Raw genomic sequence first — 21,477 nt, forward strand, 5'->3', positions numbered from 1 at the left:
AAGGGAGCCGAAGGTGCTTTATCCTCCCCTTTGTGCTGATTGAGCATCCACTCCCTACAAGCTGATTCTTCTTTCTCACTCTAGTACATTTTCCAAAGCTGTAAAATGGCTAGCCTTTTCTGCAGCTTGTTTCCCTTATATGTGGCATGCAAACAAGTAATATGCTGTAATGCATTGTTTGACAACAAACCCCCCTGAGGCCACGGCATGAGCCGTATTAGTCATGCCTCAAACCCATTCCAAACAGATGTGTATCCCCCATGATGACAGATCAGTTTTGATCGTCAATACTTACCTGTTTCATTAGATTCTTTATTTTATCAAATATACCACGCCGATCAATTGGTGCAGGCACCATCAATCACTGTTTATAATCTTAAATAGAATTTATTTTAACTACTCACTACTTTTATTTAAAAAATATATGCAATGATATTTTGTTTTTTCCGATCTATCATTTCTATCAATTTTTATTATATTTTTCTTTTATTATTAGTATTTTAAGAGTCTCTTCTTTATTTATATATTGCTTTCCTTTCCTTTTTGTCCCTTCCTGATTGACATCAATCTCTTGGTCCACATTTTTCACCAATCTCTTTACGTTTGTTACTATCACTTTATATTCATGAGTCCAAACACAACAAAATTAGCAGTTTTATAACCCCAAACGTGCACTTTATTGCATTTTTACTGCATACCCCTTCCTTTACCATCTTCAGAAATGTATCCCTTCTCTGTTTCGCTCCATTCTGGAGTTTGATATGCACTCTTCTGCGGGCTTTGCCTCAGGAATCCTTAATAGCCTTTACTTTAGTGCGTACCGTTCTGTCCTCTTGGAACCAGGAATCGAGGTATCTGTTTATGGTCCCCCCCTGGCCCCCATAAAATCCTGTTACTTTTTACACTTATTTTTTACAGTACAATCCCTCCCCCTATTTTTGCCACTTTCATTGTTCTACTAACATCCGTGACTTAGTTTGAGTCCTCCGGCATCACCTCCCCCTCAACCGCCCAGTTTGCCTTTTTTTTCAATAGGACATGCTTGGACATAATGGAAGAGGAGGATAGGAAAGCTGAATGGAAAGATAGGCATTAATTTCTGAAAAGTAGACAAAATTCCAAGTTTAGGAAGGGGTCATTTGCGCAGGTCAGGCAACAACTATGTGGGTAAAAATTGGAAAAATGAAATAAAGGCATGTGCTGGACAGGTTTGGACCTGGAAGGGTAATGGCTTCTGTGAATATTGAGAAAAGCAATGCACCGCTACATTCCCCAGACTCTTCTAGTTAGGAAATCACTTTTCTTTTTGTAATGTTTAATAAACCAAGCAATACCACAAGGCAAAAGCTGAGCCATGGTACACAGGATTCTATGCTGATGGCCTAAACAGACGTACAGCCTAGCCAGAGGAGCTCCAAGACGGACGGTGGGGATGTCCTTGGCCTTGGGCGCCTGCTTACCATGTGGGTCGACTGTCCCCAGGTCCAGCGGTGGTCCCGAGGAGCCCTAACGGAGTCCCCGGCCCGTTAAAGCTTTCCCCTCTGGGAAGGGGACAGGGACCCTGCCAGGGCTCCCCGGGACAGCCGTTGAGCTTGGGTGCTGTCCACCCAAATGGGAGACAGCCGCCTATCCTGGAGCTCTGGCTGGCCTGCGTTACAGCTTCTCCCTCTGGGAAAGGAGGAGGATGCTGCACTTGGGGATGGTTGACTCACATCGGAGACAGCCGTCCAAGGCCAGGGACATCGCCCCCGACCACCCTAGAGCTCTGACTGGTCTGTGTTACAGCTTTTCCCTCTGGGGAGGTATTGGCTCACTGCCGAGGCTCCATGGTGGGGAAAAGCTGCAACACAGGCCAGCCAGAGCTGCAGCATGGTTGGGGGTCATGTCCCTGGCCTTGAGCGGCTGTCTCCCTTGTGGGTTGACTGTCCCCAAGCCCAGAACATTTCATAATCACTGAATCCATATTACAATATCCTGGTCATATAAAACCCTAAACCAAAACAACTCAGTACATAGAAAATGTTAGTGCGACACAAACTCTGTATAGAATTCCAGACAAAGTGAATGTAAAACATAGTTGATTATCAAATGGTTCAGTGTTTCTACAATCAGCCCACGGTATATATAGATCCTTTGGGCCCTAGGCTGATTATCTCTTGGACCCAAAACCTCTCTGGTTGGCAATCAATTCAGTTTGAAGCGTAACAAAATATATCTGTTTTAGAAAAGTGTTTTTGCAGGTAAGATGGAAGAACATTGTAAGATTTAACTTCATATTGGAGGTGACAGAAGAGATGATAGTTCATAATAAACTGATTCTCTTTCCAATCATCCTCAAACACTTTCTTTTTCACCTTGTTCAGATTGGCAATAAACTCGTCCATTGAGACATGTTTTATGGATAATGTACAGAGGATCAAGTCATTTATTTATTGAAATCACAGAACAAGGTATTTTGTGCAGGATCTAACACTTTCCTAAACAATTGGAGAAAACTCCACGTTGCACAGCCACGTAAGGAGATTAAACCCAGTTCATGGCTCAATGTAGAGATGGGAGTTCCCCATGTAGGCACTTCAACTCTGTCCCAATTTGATGGCAATAAACCTGATTCCACACCATGTAGTAGGCGTGGCACAATTTTTTTAATGGTAATATTTTAGTATGTGAATCGCAGAGCAACATCAACAGTTTCGATCGATGGTGTGCAGTCAAAATTTCGAAACAAAAATGTCGAAAGTCATATCTCAAAAAAAGTTTTTAAAAAAGTCGAATTCCTTTTTATAAATTATAGATTTATTTTGGGGTCCGGGAATAAAAAAAATGGGTAAAACAAAAAAAAGGGGGTTGTGGGGAACCCCACCATTTCGATTTTGTTTTCGATTTTATCACTATAAACCTTGATCCATAGCAATAGCGACAGCATGCTTATTTAGGCTTTGCAGATTGTTACTTGTAGTTTGTTTTGCATAAATTATCACACCTAGATATTTAAATGAGGATACTATCTCTAAGCAAGAGTGATTTAGCCACCAACTAGGATTGGGTTTACCTCGCTTAGTAACATCATGTCCAAATTAAATTGTTGTCAAAGTGTTGAAGACCTATCGTAGTCAAATCAAAAAGAACAAGGTCATCTGCATATGGCAGATCATTTTTACGAATATCGCCCATCCTCGGAGGGTAGCTTTGAATCTTCTGAAAGATATCACCAAGGTCACAGATATAGAAATTAAAAAGAAAAGGCACAAGTGCACAGCCTTGGTGAAGGCCCCAGTAAGTATAGATACACTTTGTCCTGTTTGATACAGGTAGGTCTTTACTTTTGTCTCTGAGTGTAGGGGTATTAAAATGCTAAGAAAGGACACCCAAACTTTTCTGTTTTTACCCATAAAGTTGCCCTGTTTACACAAATGCCTTTGTGATGTTTAAATTGGAGAAACAACCTTGGTGTGCCTTTTTAGACTGCAATTGTGCAAGATTAATTAAAAAACAATGTATGAAGTACCCGAGCCGACGCTAAAGCCAGACTGATTGCAATTCAGACATCCTATTGAAAAAGCCCAAGCCTGTAATTCTTGAAGAATATAGCTACAAAAACTGTTGCTGAAGAGTCCAAAAGAGATATTGGGCTGTCATTTTAGGGCAACAGCCTATCTGTGGAAATATGGTCTTCCCCAAACCATTCTACTCTGAAAAGGTTAAATCTCACAGCCTCTTGGCTAAAAAGCTTAAGGGAATTAAATCTACCCTTATGAATAATTCAGAAGTAGAAAAAATGTACTTTGCTGGCAAGAACTACAGGTCCCAGAATCCTAGAGGTACTGAGATAAAGAGTTATATAGATGGGCAATTAAGCCCTGTAGCCATTGTAGGAGTCGGGCAATTAAGGCTAACAGCCTGCACAAAACTTATTGTCAAACCTGTGAGGTATAAAAGGCCTCAGCAGGTAAGCAGTAGTAGAAGGAGCAGGAGTTGGAAGACTGGCAGTAGTAGTAGCAGAGGAGAAGCACAAGGCTGGTAAGTTAAGAGGAAGTGGGAGCACAGAAGAGATGCCGCAATGTGGAGACAATAGATTTCACCTGCAAGTTCCGAGAGGGTCCTGTTTACCCAAAACCTAAATTGCAGAGGCTGCGCAGAGGAAGAGGTGCTGGAAGTGAAGTTTTCACCATGTGAGTTGAGTTACTGTGATTGCAGAGCCCTCACCGTGCAAGAGCCCGAGGCCAGAAGCAGAAGGCAAGCCAAGGGTCTCGGTAGAAAAGGAAACTCCCAGTGAGCTGGACGTATCGGCAGTAGTCAGGGAAGCAGAAGAACCTGCAACCACAGTGTTCTGGAAGCCGGTGAGTGAAGTATGGCTTTCAGACACACTTCACAAGCCTTGCTGGTAACTGTAGCCAGCTCCTAGTTCACTCGCGTACTGTTGGAAGTGAGTAAAAGCTGTTTGGCATACTTTGCTCTACAATGGAAATGTAGCACTCATGCTTATTATAAAAGGTTTCACATTTGCATGAGAAGTGAAAGGGAATTCAATCCATTGTTCAACTCTTTTCTAAGAGTGGTCGCGTATCCTTAATTGAAGAGAAGGAACGCTTGTTGGACCATTCCCATATACCTAATATTGACATTACAAATGTTACAAGTAACTCAGAGTGAAAACTACATTAAAGAAAGGTTGTGTGTGCCCAATTATGTTTCCAGAAGAAAGTCAGAGTCACATCCGTCAACATTACACAGGAATCACAATCTCTGGTGCTAAAGACTACTGAAGAGAGAGTGAAGTCAGTCTTGTGAGCAGAAGCAGGTTATTTTTTAGGAAGTCATTAAAAGGTGTTGGAGGAGGAATCATTTAGTGCTGTTTCTCCTTGGTCCCCATTTTCCTTAATTAAGCTAATGCAGGATTCCCAAACCAAAATGGAGAAGCATTGACCTAAGCTGATTGGCTGTGAGAACAATACAATACAATGGAATGCAATTTGAATTCCCTAACTGCCTTCATCCAAAGTATACTGACAAGTCATGTTTTCCTAAGCTCTTATTTTATGGTAGCCTTTTGAACCCAGAAGAAAGGAGACAGTAGAAGCAGTAATACTTATCCAGAGACTCAGAAGACCTCAGGTGGGAAGGCAGTTTGTGAGGCTGTGTTGAATGAATAGCAGAGCTTCTTTTCAAACAAGCTGAGGCAGTGTTTAACTTTGAACTGTACAAAGTTTATTTTAAATCTGAAAGGCCTTGCCAAGCAAGCGTTAATGTTAAGTTTCGAATTAATTAGGAAGAGTGGTCTCATGAATGCTGTAGAGACGCTTTAGTGCTGATGAGGGGAACGCTGTGAGGAATGAGCGCCGCATGTGAGAAATCATTCCTGTTGCTGGCAGCTGTGCGCGCAGGTTGCTCTGCTCCAACAAGCGGAAAAGACACTGTAGAGGCAGCTTTCCTTCTGATCAGGAAGGCTGCATTCCTAGTTTTGCTTGTGTTGCGCGTCCGCCCACTACAGCTCAGTTTGAGGACGGCAGCCTAGAGTCATGTTTGTTGCGCATGCCCAACAGTACTAAGGACAGTTTTGTGAATGAACATGAGTATTATGTAGTCATCTTCCTCGTCCAAGTGACATTTTTAAACTGCAAGTCTAAAAGGTGCACATAAGTGTATAATCCGCAGGAAGTGAAGAGTTTTCCTGAGAGATAAAAGTATTACAGTAAAGGAGAAGGAGGAGAGCCAAATAAAGAACACCAGATCAATAAGAGTTAGTAAATAGAATAGTTGGGGGTAGTATAGGAATTAGGCAGATAAGACAAGTTGGAAAACAATATTCGGAAGACTAAGAGGGGGCTTCAGTTTCTTTTATGCAATACCTCTCTGCTACATTTCCAACCTCCCACGGATTGATGCTTGTAATTCCCCGCAGGTGTGGTGGGAAAGGGACAGAATTTAAGAATTATTTAAGAATTAAGTACAATTTCTGACAACATGGTATCACCATTGATATTCAGACATGTATTGTAATATGTCTTTTGAATAGCGTCTATTGCCATTGGTACGGCCTCAAAGCGCTGTAGGTGAAGGCCCTTGGAGGACCACGGTATGAGAGATTAGCCTGGGCAATTCAGAATACATGTCTGCATTTAGACAGTATGAAGGGTGGCTAAGTCCCTGCTAGCGACCCGAATAGAACTGGCTAGTGGTTGGGTTCTGTGAAGGCTGCCAGGAGAGTATGCAACACAAGGAGACAGATTATGTGTCCCTCTAGACCGAATTTCTATTGTGAGACTTGGCTGCATTCTAGTGGCAGAGCAGATATGCGATATGAGATCCAGTAGTGGGTGATTGCAGATGTTTGCAGGTGGGTGGCCGGCCTTTGAGAGGGATACGGCTATCTTTGATCGGGTTGGAGTGCGATACGTACCTGAAAGTCATGGCTTATTACTTGCTTCGTTGATTGATTGCAGGTCCTGATTGCAGGTCCTGTTGTGCAGGTCTATGGGAATCCATTCTGAGCGCGCTCAGTGCTTTCTTGGAGTTTCCTTACGTGACTCAACGATTCCCCCGCCTAACTGTCTGGGGATGAAGTTCACCCGAAAAGCATATTGGGTCAGTCAAGACCTAGGTGGGAAGAGCCTGGTCTTCAGCGTCTTCCGGAAGGCAAGGTGATCCTCTATCCAGCACATACTCAGGGGGATAAGAGTTCCATGTTGTTGGTGCATGGATGAAGAAGGAGAATCCCCCTATTCTGGTTGATTTAGTGCAAGGGATGACAAAGAGGAGAGCTGTGCCTGATCTTAAGTTTCTGTTGGATCTGTAGGGGGTGAGCTTGTGTTGTATATATTCTGGCCTGTGTGATGCAGAGCACAATGGGTGATGCACATAGCCTTGAAGGTGGACTGTCAGACAGGGAGCCACTGCATGACACACCAGGGTGGGTGTGATATTTACTCTAGGGCCAAGAGGTGCCTGGCTGCAGTGTTTTGGACTCTGGGCTTTCTGAGTTTGGATGCAGGGACGCCCATGTATACAAAATTGGCATAATCTAGGCGATGGAGGACGATGGCCGCGATTGCAGCAACTCTGTGAGGGTAGGTGAGGTATGGAAAGATGCGTGGGAGAAGGCGTAGGTGTAGATAGCAGGATTTTGACACAGAGTTGATGTGTTGTGATAGTGTCAGATCTGCATCCATGTTGCTTCTAAGGTTTTTTACTGTATTGTAGGTGTGGGGCCTGGGGGGGACGGCCAAGGAGTGGGTTGGGGGAAGAGGGCAGTCTTCCCACAGATTATGATTTCAGTTTTTACTCGTTTGAAGAGGAGGTGGTTAGCTGTCATCCAGAGGTAGATTTCTATGAGGCGAGATGTCGGAAGTGTCCTCAGATCTTTAAGAGGATTTGGGTGTCCTCTGCATAGTTGTAGCAAGACAGGCCTTCTGAACGGATAAGAGCAGGGAGGGGGCTCAGATACTTTAAAGAGCAGGGGTGAGAGAGGGCTCTCTGGTCCGCCATTGGTGAAGGGTCGCAGAATAGAGAAGGGAGGCATGTCTGTAATTTGGGATCTGTTGGAGAGGAAGGATGATACCCACTTCAATGCTGTCGCTGATGCTGAGTGAGTGGAGTCTGTCTTTAAGGGTGCGCTGGTCAATGGTGTCAATGTCTGCTGAGATGTTGAGAGGGATAAGTGCAGCACAACCTTCTGCATCTAAGGTTCTTTTGAGATCATCACATATCGAGACTAGGGATGCTTCCGTTCCTCGTAGGGGGTCTGAAGCCGAACTGGGCAGGGGTCAAAGGGGGTTGGAGTCAGTGGAGAAGCATATCTGGGAATAAGCTGTACAGTCAATTAGTTTGGCTACGAAGCAGTTGTTTGAGATGGGGCTGTAGTTCGCCAGTAGAAGGTGGTCACGGGAGGGTTTTTCTAGCAGTGGTGTGATGTGGAATATCTTGCTGGGAATGTGCCTGAAGTGAGTGATGTGTTAACGATGGATCCTGCGAAGCTGCCGGCACAGGTTGTGAAAAGGACATATTTTAGGAGAGGAGGTCAGGGCTGTCCAGGTGATCCAGAGGGGTGGCTGCCGGCTAGTAGCTTAAGGAATTCAGGCTCGGCGAGGGGAGAGAAGGTGGAGAAAAGCTGGTTGGTAGGGAACACGTTACTTACCTGGAACTCCTGTTCTTCAGCATGGGTCTTAACATGGATTCACATGCTCATGAATATTCCCTGTCGTCAGGCTGGGAATCCTTGGAAATATTACAGCAGTTTCACTTTAAAACTAAAAACTGCTTGTCGCTTCTGTAGCCTATTGCTGTCAATTTGTCATACTGTCCCAGCCAATGAAATTCATCCTAAGCTCCACGCCGGTGGCCATGTTTGAGAAGGGTTTCCTGCAAATTATCTGGTTGCTGCTGTTGCACAGGAAGCGACACCATGTGTGATGATCCTCTTCATCTACTAAGCCTCAGAACAAGGAGAGTCACAGGATGGATTCCAAGGGGAAAAGGTTTGTACCACCTCTGGTAAAGATCAGAGCAGCTAGTTCTTTGGCTCTTGAAGGTCTATCCAAGAATAGAGTAATGGGCCAGACTTGGTGGACTAAAGGTGGACTCGCAGTAGAAGGTTGTTGGCTGGCTCTTTTTTCTTTTTTAGGGAATTCCTTTTCTGTGGGCTCAGAAAATGTGCCTATGTGCCATGTCTGTGTAAATGGCAGAGTGCACAGAGATGCTGTCAGATCCATGTTGGGTGAAAAAACAACCCAATCACTGCCTGCAGAAACCATTGGCCACGCTTCTATCACCAACAATCTCGCCCAGGAAACCCCATATCCATAGTTTCATGCTCCTCTGGGAGGAATAAACGGCATCTCTCTTGAGCTACTCCACACAATGACAACTAACTTTGGAGGGCACATCAGTGAGGAACACCCAGGAGATAGGTTGCACAGGGTCTGTGCCCTGAAAGAAGTTGACGTCTTGAAATATGCAAGCATGTCACATTACATTTGAGAGATGCTAGTACTGGTTTTAACCTTGCATTTTGTGATGCATAGTACTGGGTTTCCCATTGTAAACCCAGCATTACAAGTCTGCAATATGCTTGTATGAAAATGTTGAACTTGAGCCAAGAAAGAAAGACTTCAAACCATCTTACAGCTCTTCAAGAACATATGCCCGCTAGTGGCTGGCAACAGACGCCCCTTTGGCATCCTACTGCTTCCCCCAAAGATCCAGTCCCTTCTACTCTTATTCATAAAATCTATCCCTCACTTAATTCCTATCTCACCAGTCTTCTTAATATCTCTCGTTACTTCCACATTCCCTCTTCTATTTAAGCACGCCATTATTCTTCCCATCATGGAAAAACCTTCTTTGGACCAAGCTGTCCTTTTTTCTCTCTCCTTCCTTAACTTTCCAAACTGTTAGAACGTCTTGTCTATTCCCAAGTTTCTTCCTTTATTACCCTTAATTCCATTTAACCTTGTGTTCAATCGGTTTTTCAACCTCTGCACTCCACTGAAACCCCTCTTCTTTCGGTCTGTGACACGCTACTCTCGGCTCGTTATGTTAAACACTCCTACTCTTACGTCCCCTTTCCTCCATACTGTATGGGGCGTCCCTTCCAAAGGACAGGAGACGGAACCTTTTTCACCAGAAAAAAACGTTCTTCCCCTTTAAATTTAGAGGCGTGTGGGGCACGACCCAGGGAGCATGCGCTGCCCTGACTCCACCCTCCGGCACCACACCCGAGTCCCCTTTTCCGTGTCGACTGGGACAGGCCGAATTCACCAGCGCTCCTGGGTTTGGCTTCGGCCATGTAATTCCACGCGTGGATACTTCTCCTCTTTGTGTTTTTTGTCTTATCTATCATTCTGGTACTCGGTCCTCAGGCGTCACGCTCCTCCCCGGCGCATGTCGACTTCTACAGGGTTCAGCAGGTGTCCATCCTGCAACGGGCTCTTCCCAACTTCAGACCCCATGCCCTCTGCCTACGTTGCCCTGACCCAGACAACGGTTGCAATCTTGTACGGCATGTGACTCGCTGTCCTTGAAGGCGCTGAAGAACAGTCTAGCCAGGTGGAGGGAGCTCTTCCAGAGGTCGCCTCCAGAGGATCTCAAGAACTTCGTGAAGCATCGAACCAGGCCCAAGATTTTCCAGGGCACCCCGCAAGGGAGACTCCTTCCCAGGGACTCTCCCGCGCGGGAGGTACTGGCCAGGTCCTTCTACCGGCACGTGCACCGAGGCTGCTACAGCTACCGGCCTTCGGGTCGAGGGATCCTCGGATCCTCCCGGGTGCAGTGTTGAGGGACCGGAAGGTTCTTGTACCGGGTCTACACCCGATGGGCTACACCCTTTTACCAGCACAATGGCCGAGGTGCTACGCCCTAACACCGGCAATACGTCCGAGGGGGTGCCTAAACACAGCTCTACCGGCTCCCGGGTCGAGGGTGTCACACCTACCGGACCGAGGCCCGAGGAGCAGGCTAGGCCTTGTGATCCACACGCAAGAGTCTTGGACGAGGCCGGGTGTTAGGGGGAATTCATAAGAATGTGCTAATTTCCGTTACCTTTTGAGACCCCCAGCAACTTTGCTGGATTTCTAGGATTTTAATTTTTACCTGGAAAGAGTGTGAGCCTTTTTTCACACTCCTTCATGTATTTTTATGTGTGTCTTACTTTTGTGTTCTGTGGATATGGAGTTTTAAACAACTCCATAGGCATCTTTTTCTTGTGTGTCACACTGTACCTTCAGTGCAGTGGCACAGGGGTGTCTTTCAGACTCCCCCAGGTTTAAATATCTTCTCTAGGACTGACTACTGTCTCCCAGAGCATGTAAAGTTAAATTGACTTTATTAGTCTTTTTTTAAATTTACAAACCCAGCACACACTATCTTCCTATAGAGTGCTGGAGGGGTTGCCTAGCATCCCCTATGACTAAACACTCATGTAAAAGTCAAATGTTACCCTTTCCTCTTGAAATGGCTGGTGGCAGTGGTTTTAGAACAAACTACCATGATTTTTCCCGACCGTGAACACTGGTAGCTAAAAATCGGGTCAGCCATGTTTTCCAATATGGCGCCCAAGACCTATCTGTAAAAACAGACTCCGGTCAACATTTTTTGCTGTTTCTTTTAGGAAAGGTCCTTCTAGTGTTTCTCTGCATGCCAAACCAGGTTTTGTCCCTTTGTTCGTTGGCCTTTGGCGGGCTTCAGTGCTAAAACCCTCCTCTGGCGCCTGAGTGTCTGGGCTGTACAGGATGTGAGGGAGTTGCCCGAAACTCCCTGTGCTTGGTCTCCTAGGAGAACAGAATGCACTCTGGCGTGATTGGCTGGCTGACTGTCCGGCAAGGACAGCTACTCTGCTGGGTGAGTGAAAGCTAGGCTGGAATTAATGGGAGAAAACTGTTTAAAAGCAGGTCTCGGAGTAGGAAAGCAGTCGACCACTGGAAGGAAAGAACCGAAGTCGAGCTGAAGGAAGACTGCTGCAACTCCTGGTCCACCGATGAAGCCCTGCTGCAGGTCCGAATTGCCCGAAACTCCCTCAACAGAGAAGCCTTTCAAGGACGACTTCTTCCCTTGAGCTGGTGGGAACAACCAACTTGCAAGCCACCTGGACACTGTCTCTATACTGGTCGAATTTTCTTCAGAGTGGTGTTGAAAACCGGATAGCCAGTGAGAAGGATACCAGTTCGTGGACTTAAAGGCACTCGCACCTTAAACCGACGTTTTGCCAAGCGTGTGGCCTCTTCCCTGGGCAGTGCAGGAACCTCCCGACGTCCTCCTTCTTGTCCCCACGACTGAAGCTTAGGAACAGCGAGATCTGCAGGAACTTCCAGGAACAACTGCCTCAGCTACAGCTTTTCTTCATTCTAAGGTACTGTGCAAGTGTGGTAAAGAAATCCTTTCTGCCGCAGTGAAAGTTTGTGAAACTTTCCCAACATTGGAGGCTGGTTCTCCACTAAACCGGCATATAACTTTTCTTCTGGCAAACTACTTCTAAGAACATTGGCAAAGATTTAACCGTTTACTACCAGAACTGCGCTATCCTATCCAAGACACTGAACCATTGACTTTTGCCCAGGCCTATTGAATTGAATTGCTGGTTGCAGTGAACTGAAACTATTTGCCCTGCCCATGAAAGTAATTGTGCTTTGATTCTTATAACCTTTGTCTTTCTACCCCTTTTGTTTGGAAAGTTACTGAAGTGCCATTTTGCTCCCACTTCGGGGGAGCCTAACTTGTTCAGAAACTTCTTGGTTTAGTAGTGTATTATTGTGTGATATTGAGCAGCTTCTTACTAGTGGAATGTTTTCCAACTGACTGTGTAAATAAATGTATATTCTTTTACCAAGAAACCTTGAGTAAGTGTGTGTTTTAACCAGTGTAATTGCAAGTCCTTTGTGTAACATCTTGTACTGCTCACTTCCCTCTTGAGATAAGTCTGGCTGCTCAGCCACTCCTACCACATAACTGTGTAGTACAGGCTTGTATCAAAGGTGAAATTCTACCTACACCTGTAGTATTAATTGTGTCTAGTGTTCCCAAAGGGTACTGCATGTGATTCTGCCTAACACAAGGTCCAGCGGGCTGAGCAACCTGTGGCAGGCAGCTCGACAAAATGGCCACTGCACTAGAAAGGGGGGCATCCTTCCGACGCCATTCCACGAATTCGGTGAAGAACAAGTGTCAAGGTGGGACTGGCCGCAACCAGGTACGTGGCCTACAGTTTACCCTTCATTTGCGCAGGGCAACTTTCCTTTGCGTCCATATGGACAGGGTACACAGCGGCTCCAGCAGTCCCCCGCTACCTTGTCGGTACCCCCGTGCCACCTCTTTGGCCAGTGAGGAGGTGCTCTTTGAGAAATTCCTCTGCGTCATGAGGTCTCCTCAGATGGGGGTTATCAAAGACGCAGTCAGGGAAGTCCTCCCCGCCATGCTAACGGCACCACATATGCCTCCATTGGGCCCCCAGACCCCAGGTGTAGCTGCCTCCTCCGGCTCCACAGCCAACTCCTCAGCCTCCGGCTGCGGTCCCTGTGCCCCACCCTCCAACGCCATTTACTCCTCCTCCACAAGATCCTCCAGATCCGCAGGATATGGACGAGGATGAGGAGGAGGAGGAGGAGGAGGAGGAGGAGGAGAAGGAGGAGGAGGAGGACACGCCATCCTCAGCCAGGGCCTTGCATGAACCTCTTGCTGGCCTGGCGGAGTACCTGGGCCTCCCCAACCCGAGGTCGAACAGCCGGCAGAGGGGGTTCTGGCTGAAGTCCTTATGAGACGCCCCTCTGCCAACACAGGGATTCCACTGCAAACCGATGTATTCTCCCTGGCCAAGAAGGGCTGGTTCAAGCCCCACTCGGTCCAGCCGGTCAATCAACGCCTGGACGCCAAGTACAGGCAGGTGGAGGGGGATACACTCTTGCTCTCGACCCATCCTCAGCCACACTCCTCGGTGATCGCTGCAGCATCACTATACTCCAAGGCTCAGTCGTCCTCAGCCGCCTCCTCTGCTGCGCTGCTAGGCAAGGAGGAGAAGATCTTGGAGGCATACAGCAAGATCTACTCCAACGCCTCCTTGCACCTGCGTCAGGCCAACGCAGATGCCATGCTGGCTGCCGCCAACCAACGGTTATGGCGAGAAATTGCGGACTTCCTCCCAGAACTCCCCACCCAGTGCCAATCACGCTTTATGACCTCAGGCGCATGACCTCATGGAATCCACAGTGGCTCATATCGATACCTCAGGCCGTGCCATCTGCATTGCCACGGACATGAGGAGAACAGCATGGCTCCGGGCAATGCAATTCAACCCGGATGTCCAGGAGCGCATTCTAGATCTACTGTTCGAGGGGGGGGGGAGCTCTTCCACTCCTCTACGGACGAAGAGCTGGACAAGAAGAACAGCTCACAAACGGCAAAGTCTTTATCCATTCTTACAAAGACCGCGCCCAATTCATACACCCAATCTCAGCAGCACTCGGAAAAGGGTCGTACATATGGATTGTTCAGTGGATCCAGGCAGCGGGACCGCTCGCCGTCTCAGAACCGGCGCAAACAGCAAAAAAAGGGGGGGTGAGTAAGGGCTTTTTCCAGTCCCCCAACTCAGCGTCAGCATCCGAGGGAAAGAAGGCATGACACGCCCCTTCGGGTCCACGTGTCTCGGGTGGGGGGGGGCAGGCTTGCTCTCCATGCACAATTCTGGCGCCAGAATTTCGCAGACCCCTGGATCCTCTCCATAGTATCCACAGGTTGGGACAGCAACTCTTTTTGCAGAGATCCGGTCGATCGTAGAGAGCCAGGCAGGTGGATGAAGTCCCAGCCTCCCAGCGAGGCTTTGGCTTCTACTCCAGGATTTTCGCCATTCAGAAGAACCCGGTGGGCCTGAGAGTTGTGCTAGACCTTTCCACACTCAACCTCTCCCTACCCCTGCAAAAATTCAAGATGGTTACGCCAGCTTTTATGGCGGCGACATTGGACAAGGGAGATAGGATGTGCTCCCTGGACCTGAAGGACACGTACCTACACATCCCGATTTGGCAGCCCCATCATTCTTTCCTACGGTTCAGGATCATGGGCTATCATTTCCAATACAAAGTCCTTCCATTTGGCCTCAACTCGGCCCCCAGGGTCTTTACCAGATTCATGAACGCTGTGGTGGCCCTCCACAAGGCACAGGGGGCCTCCACGTCTACCCATACCTCGATGACTGGCTTGTCAGGGCTACATCTCCAGAAGCGGTTTGCCTCTCTTCCCATGCCCTTATGAACACACTGCACGACCTGGGCTTTTCTCTCAAGAAGTCACAGCTGCATCCTACGCAGACTGACATTCCTGGGACTCATTTGGGACAAGTGCTCCGAGAGGGTTTTCCCGTCGGAGGACAAAATCTCAGCCATCAAGAGGGCCACCGCCCACTTCCTCAGCAGAGAGTGGACCTGAGCTTGGTGGTACCAACATCTCCTGGGTCTACTGGCAGCGGTCCCGTTAGCCGTGCCGTACACGAGACTAAGGATGAGAAGGATTCAGCTGCACTTCGCGGCCTCATGGAATCCGGAGCGGGGCTCGCAATCTGAGATGATCAACGTTCCCCCATCTCTCCACCTGTACTTAACTTGGTGGTCCATGGACGGCAACCTACGGCCTGGCAAGCCCTTTTGGCTGCCCTCTCCGCAGGCTACCATCACCACAGACTCCTCTCCCGCTAAACGACCTTGTTATTCAGGAGATCTTTAACAGGTGGGGTCATCCCCAAGTGGATCTCTTTGCCGCCTGGCACAACAAGAAGTGTCCCCAGTTTGCATCCTGGCAGGGTCAGGGCCCCGGCTCTCTGGGCGATGCATTTCACCTCCAGTGGACCGGCATGAAGGCCTAAGCCTTTCCGCCTACTCCCCGGATCCACAGGGTAATTTACAAGATCAAGCAGTCTCACCGACTCATCATTCTGATAGCTCCATGGTGGCCGGCCAGGCCATGGTTTTCGGAACTACAGTCTCTCGGAGGTGCCCCCGATGCACCTTCCGACGGGCCCAGCACATCTTCTGGCACTGCAGGGGGGGGCAGAATCATCCAACCCGTGCCAGGGAAACTATCCCTCACAGCGTGGTACCTGAGCAGGTAACTCCTCGGCACCTTAGCCTCTCACAGGCCAATCTAGAGATCATACAGGGTGCCAGGAGCAAAGCCACCAGGGCCCATTACAAAAGCAAATGGACCAGATTCTGCCACTGGGCAAACTCCAAGGGAATTGACCCCTTGGCCTGCCATTTGGACGATGTGCTCTCCTTTTCAGCACACCACGCTCATTCCGGCGTGCAGGTGGACAACTGCCATACATACCTTTCAGCCATTGGGGCTTACAGGAACTCGGAGGAAGGCATTTTTTCCTCCTCCAACCCTATCGTCAAGAAACATCTGACTGCTCTCGCTAGGCTCTACCCGCCCATCAAGAAACATCTGACTGCTCTCACTAGGCTCTACCCGCCCGTCAAGAAACATCTGAATGGTCTCGCTAGGCTCTACCCGCCCGTCAAACATCTGAATGGTCTCGCTAGGCTCTACCCGCCCATCAAGAGACTGCACCCTGTGTGGGACCTTAAAACAGTCTTGGGTACCCTGGCGCATAAACCATTGGAGCCAATGGCATCCGTGGACATTAGGCTGGTCACCATCAAGACGGCCTTACTAGGCGGTCTTACCTCGGCTTGCTGAGTCAGCGAGATGCAGGCGCTGGTCGCCTCTGAACCATATACACCCGTTCACAAGGACAAGGTAGTCATGCATACGCACCCGGCATTTCTGCCCAAGTTTCAATCTGTATTTCACTTGAACTGAGAAATAGTCCTTCCTACGTTCTTTCCTGATCCGAAGGACAAAGCACATGGAGTGCTGCACTGCCTGGATGTCGGGCGTGCCCTAAAATTCTACTTGGACAGGACAAGGGCTTCTGCAAGTCGGACGTTCCGTTTGTCACTTTTGGAGGCTTGAGGCCAGGCTATCGGGCCTCTAAGGCCTCCATATCCTGCTCGATGGTCTCTGCCATCAAGAAAGCGTATGAGAGCAGGGCTTTAAGTGGGGGTAAGAAATCGAGGTGGGGGCCCTCATTTGGGGGCATGGCTTGTGGGAGGGACGTGGCCTAAAAAGTACGCAAACCGTAGGGTATGCACACAAATATATATAAATGTTATTTATTTGTGTGCGTACCTTACTATGGTTTGTGTACTATGCAAGCCATCTTTTCTAAACATAGAAATATGTAACATTTTGCTGTGAAGTAATTCTCTCTCTTTGTTCGAATGAGAAATCCAATTGATCTCTTTCTCAGGTTTGCATCTGTTTTTGGAAATTCCGCAATGTTCAGGTCACTCTTTGGTATCACTAGTGCTGGAACATGGACAAGTACTATAGAACACAGTCCTCCTTAATCTCTGGGCAGCTTCATATATGCTCTGGATCCACAGACCCAGCAGTGGTCCATTATCACTACTGTCCCATCCTTCATTCCTGGTACATCGAATATTCAACCACATTGCTTATTCTCTCCAACTTTTCTTGTGCCATTGTTTCTGAAGCATAGCTCTGCACTAGCCAGAGGCACTATCTGCAACGTGCCTTCTTTGTCTTCAACCGATGTGAGCAGCTTTGCAAGCTTCGGCCAGAGAGGTTTGCATCCTTTTTCCAAACGATCTATAACTGGATTGTGATGTCCTGTTACTGCCACAGCTCTGCATACAACTATCCCTTCTTCCCAGCCATCTGGAGAAAGTACTGTTCCCCTGATCTGCATCTGACCCCTCTCCTTGCATCTTCGTATTTCTTCATCAGTTTTTTTGTTGCAGTTGAGCTTCTTGTTATCTCCCATCTGATTCCTGCTCCTTTCATTCCAGGCTGCTCGTATCTGATCACATGATCTCTGGTGTGTGGTCTTTCTCTTGTCTTTAGATCTTGTACGTAATCATCTTCTGGAGCTGACCATTCTGTCGCCCATACCAAAGATTGCGTTCGACCCTGGAACTGACCTCTTGTATGGCAGAGAGCTAGATGAGTTGAGCAATGAGCTGTTTGGACATCTATTTCTATAGCTATGAATATTTTGGATTTTCCTATAGCATAAGGTAGGAGAGCGCAGACAAAGCAAATCTCCTCAGAGGTTCTCTTTCCTACCTCTCATGTGCTGATACCACGTTATTCCCCAAATGTGCTGCACTGTCTAGATAATTATGCAGCTCATAATCATCTTGCCTTGTGCTTCTTAGGTCTCGTTCTTGCCAAATAGGTTTGTATAAGAAGCTCAAGGAGTAAATCAGTATACATTCTTCCTACAGGGGGAATCATAGGAACACTCGTCAGTGAAATAGGTGATCTTACATTTATCACTGCTGCAGGGATAATCACATATGGCCTGGGTCTCTTTGCAAGAGCTACGCCTGCATAAGTCACTTGAGTGGGAAGGATCAGAGGGACTCCTACCTTTCTGGAACCAACAAGGTAAGCAATGTGGATCAGCAAAAACAGAAAACAATAATAAATGCTAAGCACGCATATGTTATGCACGGTGTCCAGTCATTATCTCGAAAAAAAATGTCGAATTACAATAATGTCGAAACAATAATGTCGAAAACAAAAATGTCGAATTGTTTTTTTTAAAATTTACATGTTTTTTTGGGGTTCCGGTGGTAAAAAAAAGGGGTAAAACATAAAATAAAAAATTAAAAAGGGGGGTTGGGAGGGGGGGGGGAACCCCCCCATTTCGAATAAAAATCAACAAAAAAAAGAAATTCGACATTTTTGTTTTCGACTTTATTTTTTCGACATTATGACTTTCGACATATTTGTATTCGAGATTATGACTATAAACCGTTATGCACCAATACATTAGACCCCACCATTGGTGCCTCTTCATACGTCGTCGAGTTTGCTCACTTTCTAGAACTGCATTATTCTCATCAGTCCACATCATGCCTGTGTACTACTTTTAAGGAAGGAAAACACCTTTTTAATCAGGCAGCCTCATTAGATGCTCGAGTAGCTGCAATATCTGCTCTATTATCGCTGCAAGCAATCTTCTAATCGCAGGACCATTCTTAGGATCCTGCACAAAAGTACGTAAGTCAGTGCTACGCCCAAGAAGAGCAGGGTAAGCTCAGGGTATAAAAATGAAGACGGCGAGAAGGAGCCTATGGATATCGATATCAGATAAATCCATGCGGTCTGACCAAAGAGAAACTCAGTGTGGAACGAATCAGGGAAATGCTCCCTTTTCCAGTCATATATAAAATCAAGATCTGGCATTTTTAGCACATCAGCACTTCTTAAGTCCAAATTAAGAATTTCTGTGGCTCAAGAACTTTTAGCACTCTTTATAGATATTTTATCAAGAGTTTCCAGGTAAGCCACAGTCCAAATGCACACTTGCATTTATTTAATCAGCAATTTTAGCGTCGTCCTTCGTCATCGGTCGAGTGTGCATGTGCTGAACTGCTTTTTCTTGTCTTGCTTCCGAATCAACCGGTGGCGGTATCACAGTCTCACCAGCATCCGGCTTCACGTCGCCCAGGTGAAGCCAGGCACGCCTTTCTTGAACTTTTACTGGAGATGGAGTAACATTTTCCACTATGAACGGTACACTGAAACGGGCTTGTGCCACTTCCTTGTGAAGTTGCGTACTAAAATGGGATCTCCAATAAACAACTTGGGTACAGATAATAATTTTTCACATCCGGTTGCTAAATGATCTTCATCTGTCTCCTGAGACCGACACCCCTTACGCTTGAGTTGATCTGAAATGACAGATACTAGCAGTCATACATGTCAAATACACACATAGCTCATTTCCTAACAATTCTGCAGTTGTCTGGGTATCACTTCTAGTCCTCGATGGAGGAGTCAGAGGCGTTCTCATTTCCCTCCCTGCAACCTACTCACGGGGTGTGAGGTGGTGGTCCGACCCAGGCTGATTCCTTAATGCATATAATGCAAGGGGTAGGCAATACAGCCATCCCTTCTTCAACATCAATTTGAGTTTAGCAATTCTTTCCTTGAGTCTCGCACATATTCCGTTCGCTTGCGGGTGATAAGCAGAAGAAAACTTATGTTTTATATTCAGCAACAAGCTAATCTGTTCAAACAATTAACAAAATGGGGTCCATTGTCGGATCTCAGCACCTCACATACTCCCCATCTAGGAAAGACTGGCATCAGGGTATTTACATGGACTGGCTTCAATCCATCTCGAAAAGGGGCAGACTACCACTATCATATACCTATATCCACTACATACTTGCAGCATGTCAACATAATCGATATGTAAACGCTGAAAAGGACCATTCGGTCGAGGAATCTCTCCTCTGATTGTTCGCAGTGTGTGCCCAGTGGTAATATTTGACATACGATGCAATTTACTACATAAAAGGCAACATGTTCTAACAGGTTCGGTACAAACCAATCCGCTAGTTACATGTGCTGGGTAGTGCAGCTGTTCAAGCGCCACCCTTAATTAAGGCTATAGGCATCACCAGCTTTCCAGTGCTGTCCTGTTGCCACAATGCTTCAGAGGAGGATAAAGAACACCCCCTCCACTGTGTTCTAGGTAAATGATTAAACCCTTCATTTACAATCATAATCATGACCACTTTTTCTTTTACATCGGCAGTATCAAAACTTGAAATATCAGGTGAATATGCAACCCTTTTGGCCTCTGTGGCTTCGTTCCCACGTGAAATAAAATCAGTTCTTAGTATGTGCTGCACATTTAACTATTGTGAGGGCTACTGGGAGTTTGTAGTGCCTTAATAAGTCTATCCAATAATGCTGCGTGGTGCACTGGAGTGCCGTCCGCTCTGAGTTAGCTCCTCCTTTTCCAATGTGCTAGCCCTGTGTGTACGGTCGATGTCACATAGGCGGAGTCACTGTACTCTGTCACTTCCTGCCCTTTGTGTCTTTCGAGTGCTGTAATAAGCACTACCAATTCTGCAGCTTATGCTTTCAAGTGAGACGGTAGTCTTGCATTTGTTACCACTTCAAATTTCCTGTTTGCTCTGTGCCTTACAACAGGAGAACCTGAATACCTTTCTCCATCAGTTTGATCAATTTTGGAAGACCTGTCAATAAAGAGAACCTCACCTCCTGCTAGAGCATTCTCCTTTACTCTTGGAATCTCGTCATAATACTCCTCGTAGTTCGAGCAATCATGTACATGCTCATCCGCTGCCACAGGTTCAGCTACAAATGTGGCAGGGTTCACTATTTTACACCTGAATATGGCTGGGTTTGATATAACTACCTCATATGCAGAAGCCCTCTGAGATGTCCATGTATCCTTAGGTTTCTCTAAAACAGCAAACAAAGCATGTTCAACAAATAGTCATAGAGCACCCCATCACAATGCTTGTAGACTTCTCAATGGCGAACGCGGCTGCTGCCAGCCATTATTCGCAAGGGACGTGCCCTCTCATAACTGGATATAAAATCCCCCTATAATATGCCAGGGATTTATACCCTAGTGTGGTCCTTTGTATAAGCACTGCTGTCATAACTGTCCCGTTCGTATGTGTATGTGAAAACAGGAAGCACTCCTCAAAATAATTGGGAATTCCTAACCTGGAGCTGTAAAAATGTCTTTTTTCAATTTCTCAAACCCTTCCTCCATTTCCTCAGTCCATTCTATTTTTTTCTTGTTCCCTTGTGCTTTCTTTAAAGCCTGCAAAAGGGGTTGTGTATATGAACTATAATCAAATACCCATGCTCTGGCATAGTTGCACAATCCCAGAAACTGCTGCTTTTGTTTTATCGTGTGTGTGGTTTTGCTGTTTTCATAATTGCCTCTGCCCTCTCAGGTGTGACCTTCTTTCCTTCATGTGAAATCAACTGGCCTATGTACAACACCTCTTCCTGACAATATTGCAATTTCTCCTTGTCTATTTTATAGCCCTTATCTGCTAGGATAATCATCAACTGAATTTAATTTTGCCTGCACTCATCTTCTGTTGTGCTACAAACTAAAATGTCCTCTAC

The sequence above is a fragment of the Ambystoma mexicanum genome, chromosome 9, assembly GCF_040938575.1.
Source record: "Ambystoma mexicanum isolate Mex_15411 chromosome 9, UKY_AmexF1_1, whole genome shotgun sequence".
Taxonomy (NCBI): domain Eukaryota; kingdom Metazoa; phylum Chordata; class Amphibia; order Caudata; family Ambystomatidae; genus Ambystoma; species Ambystoma mexicanum.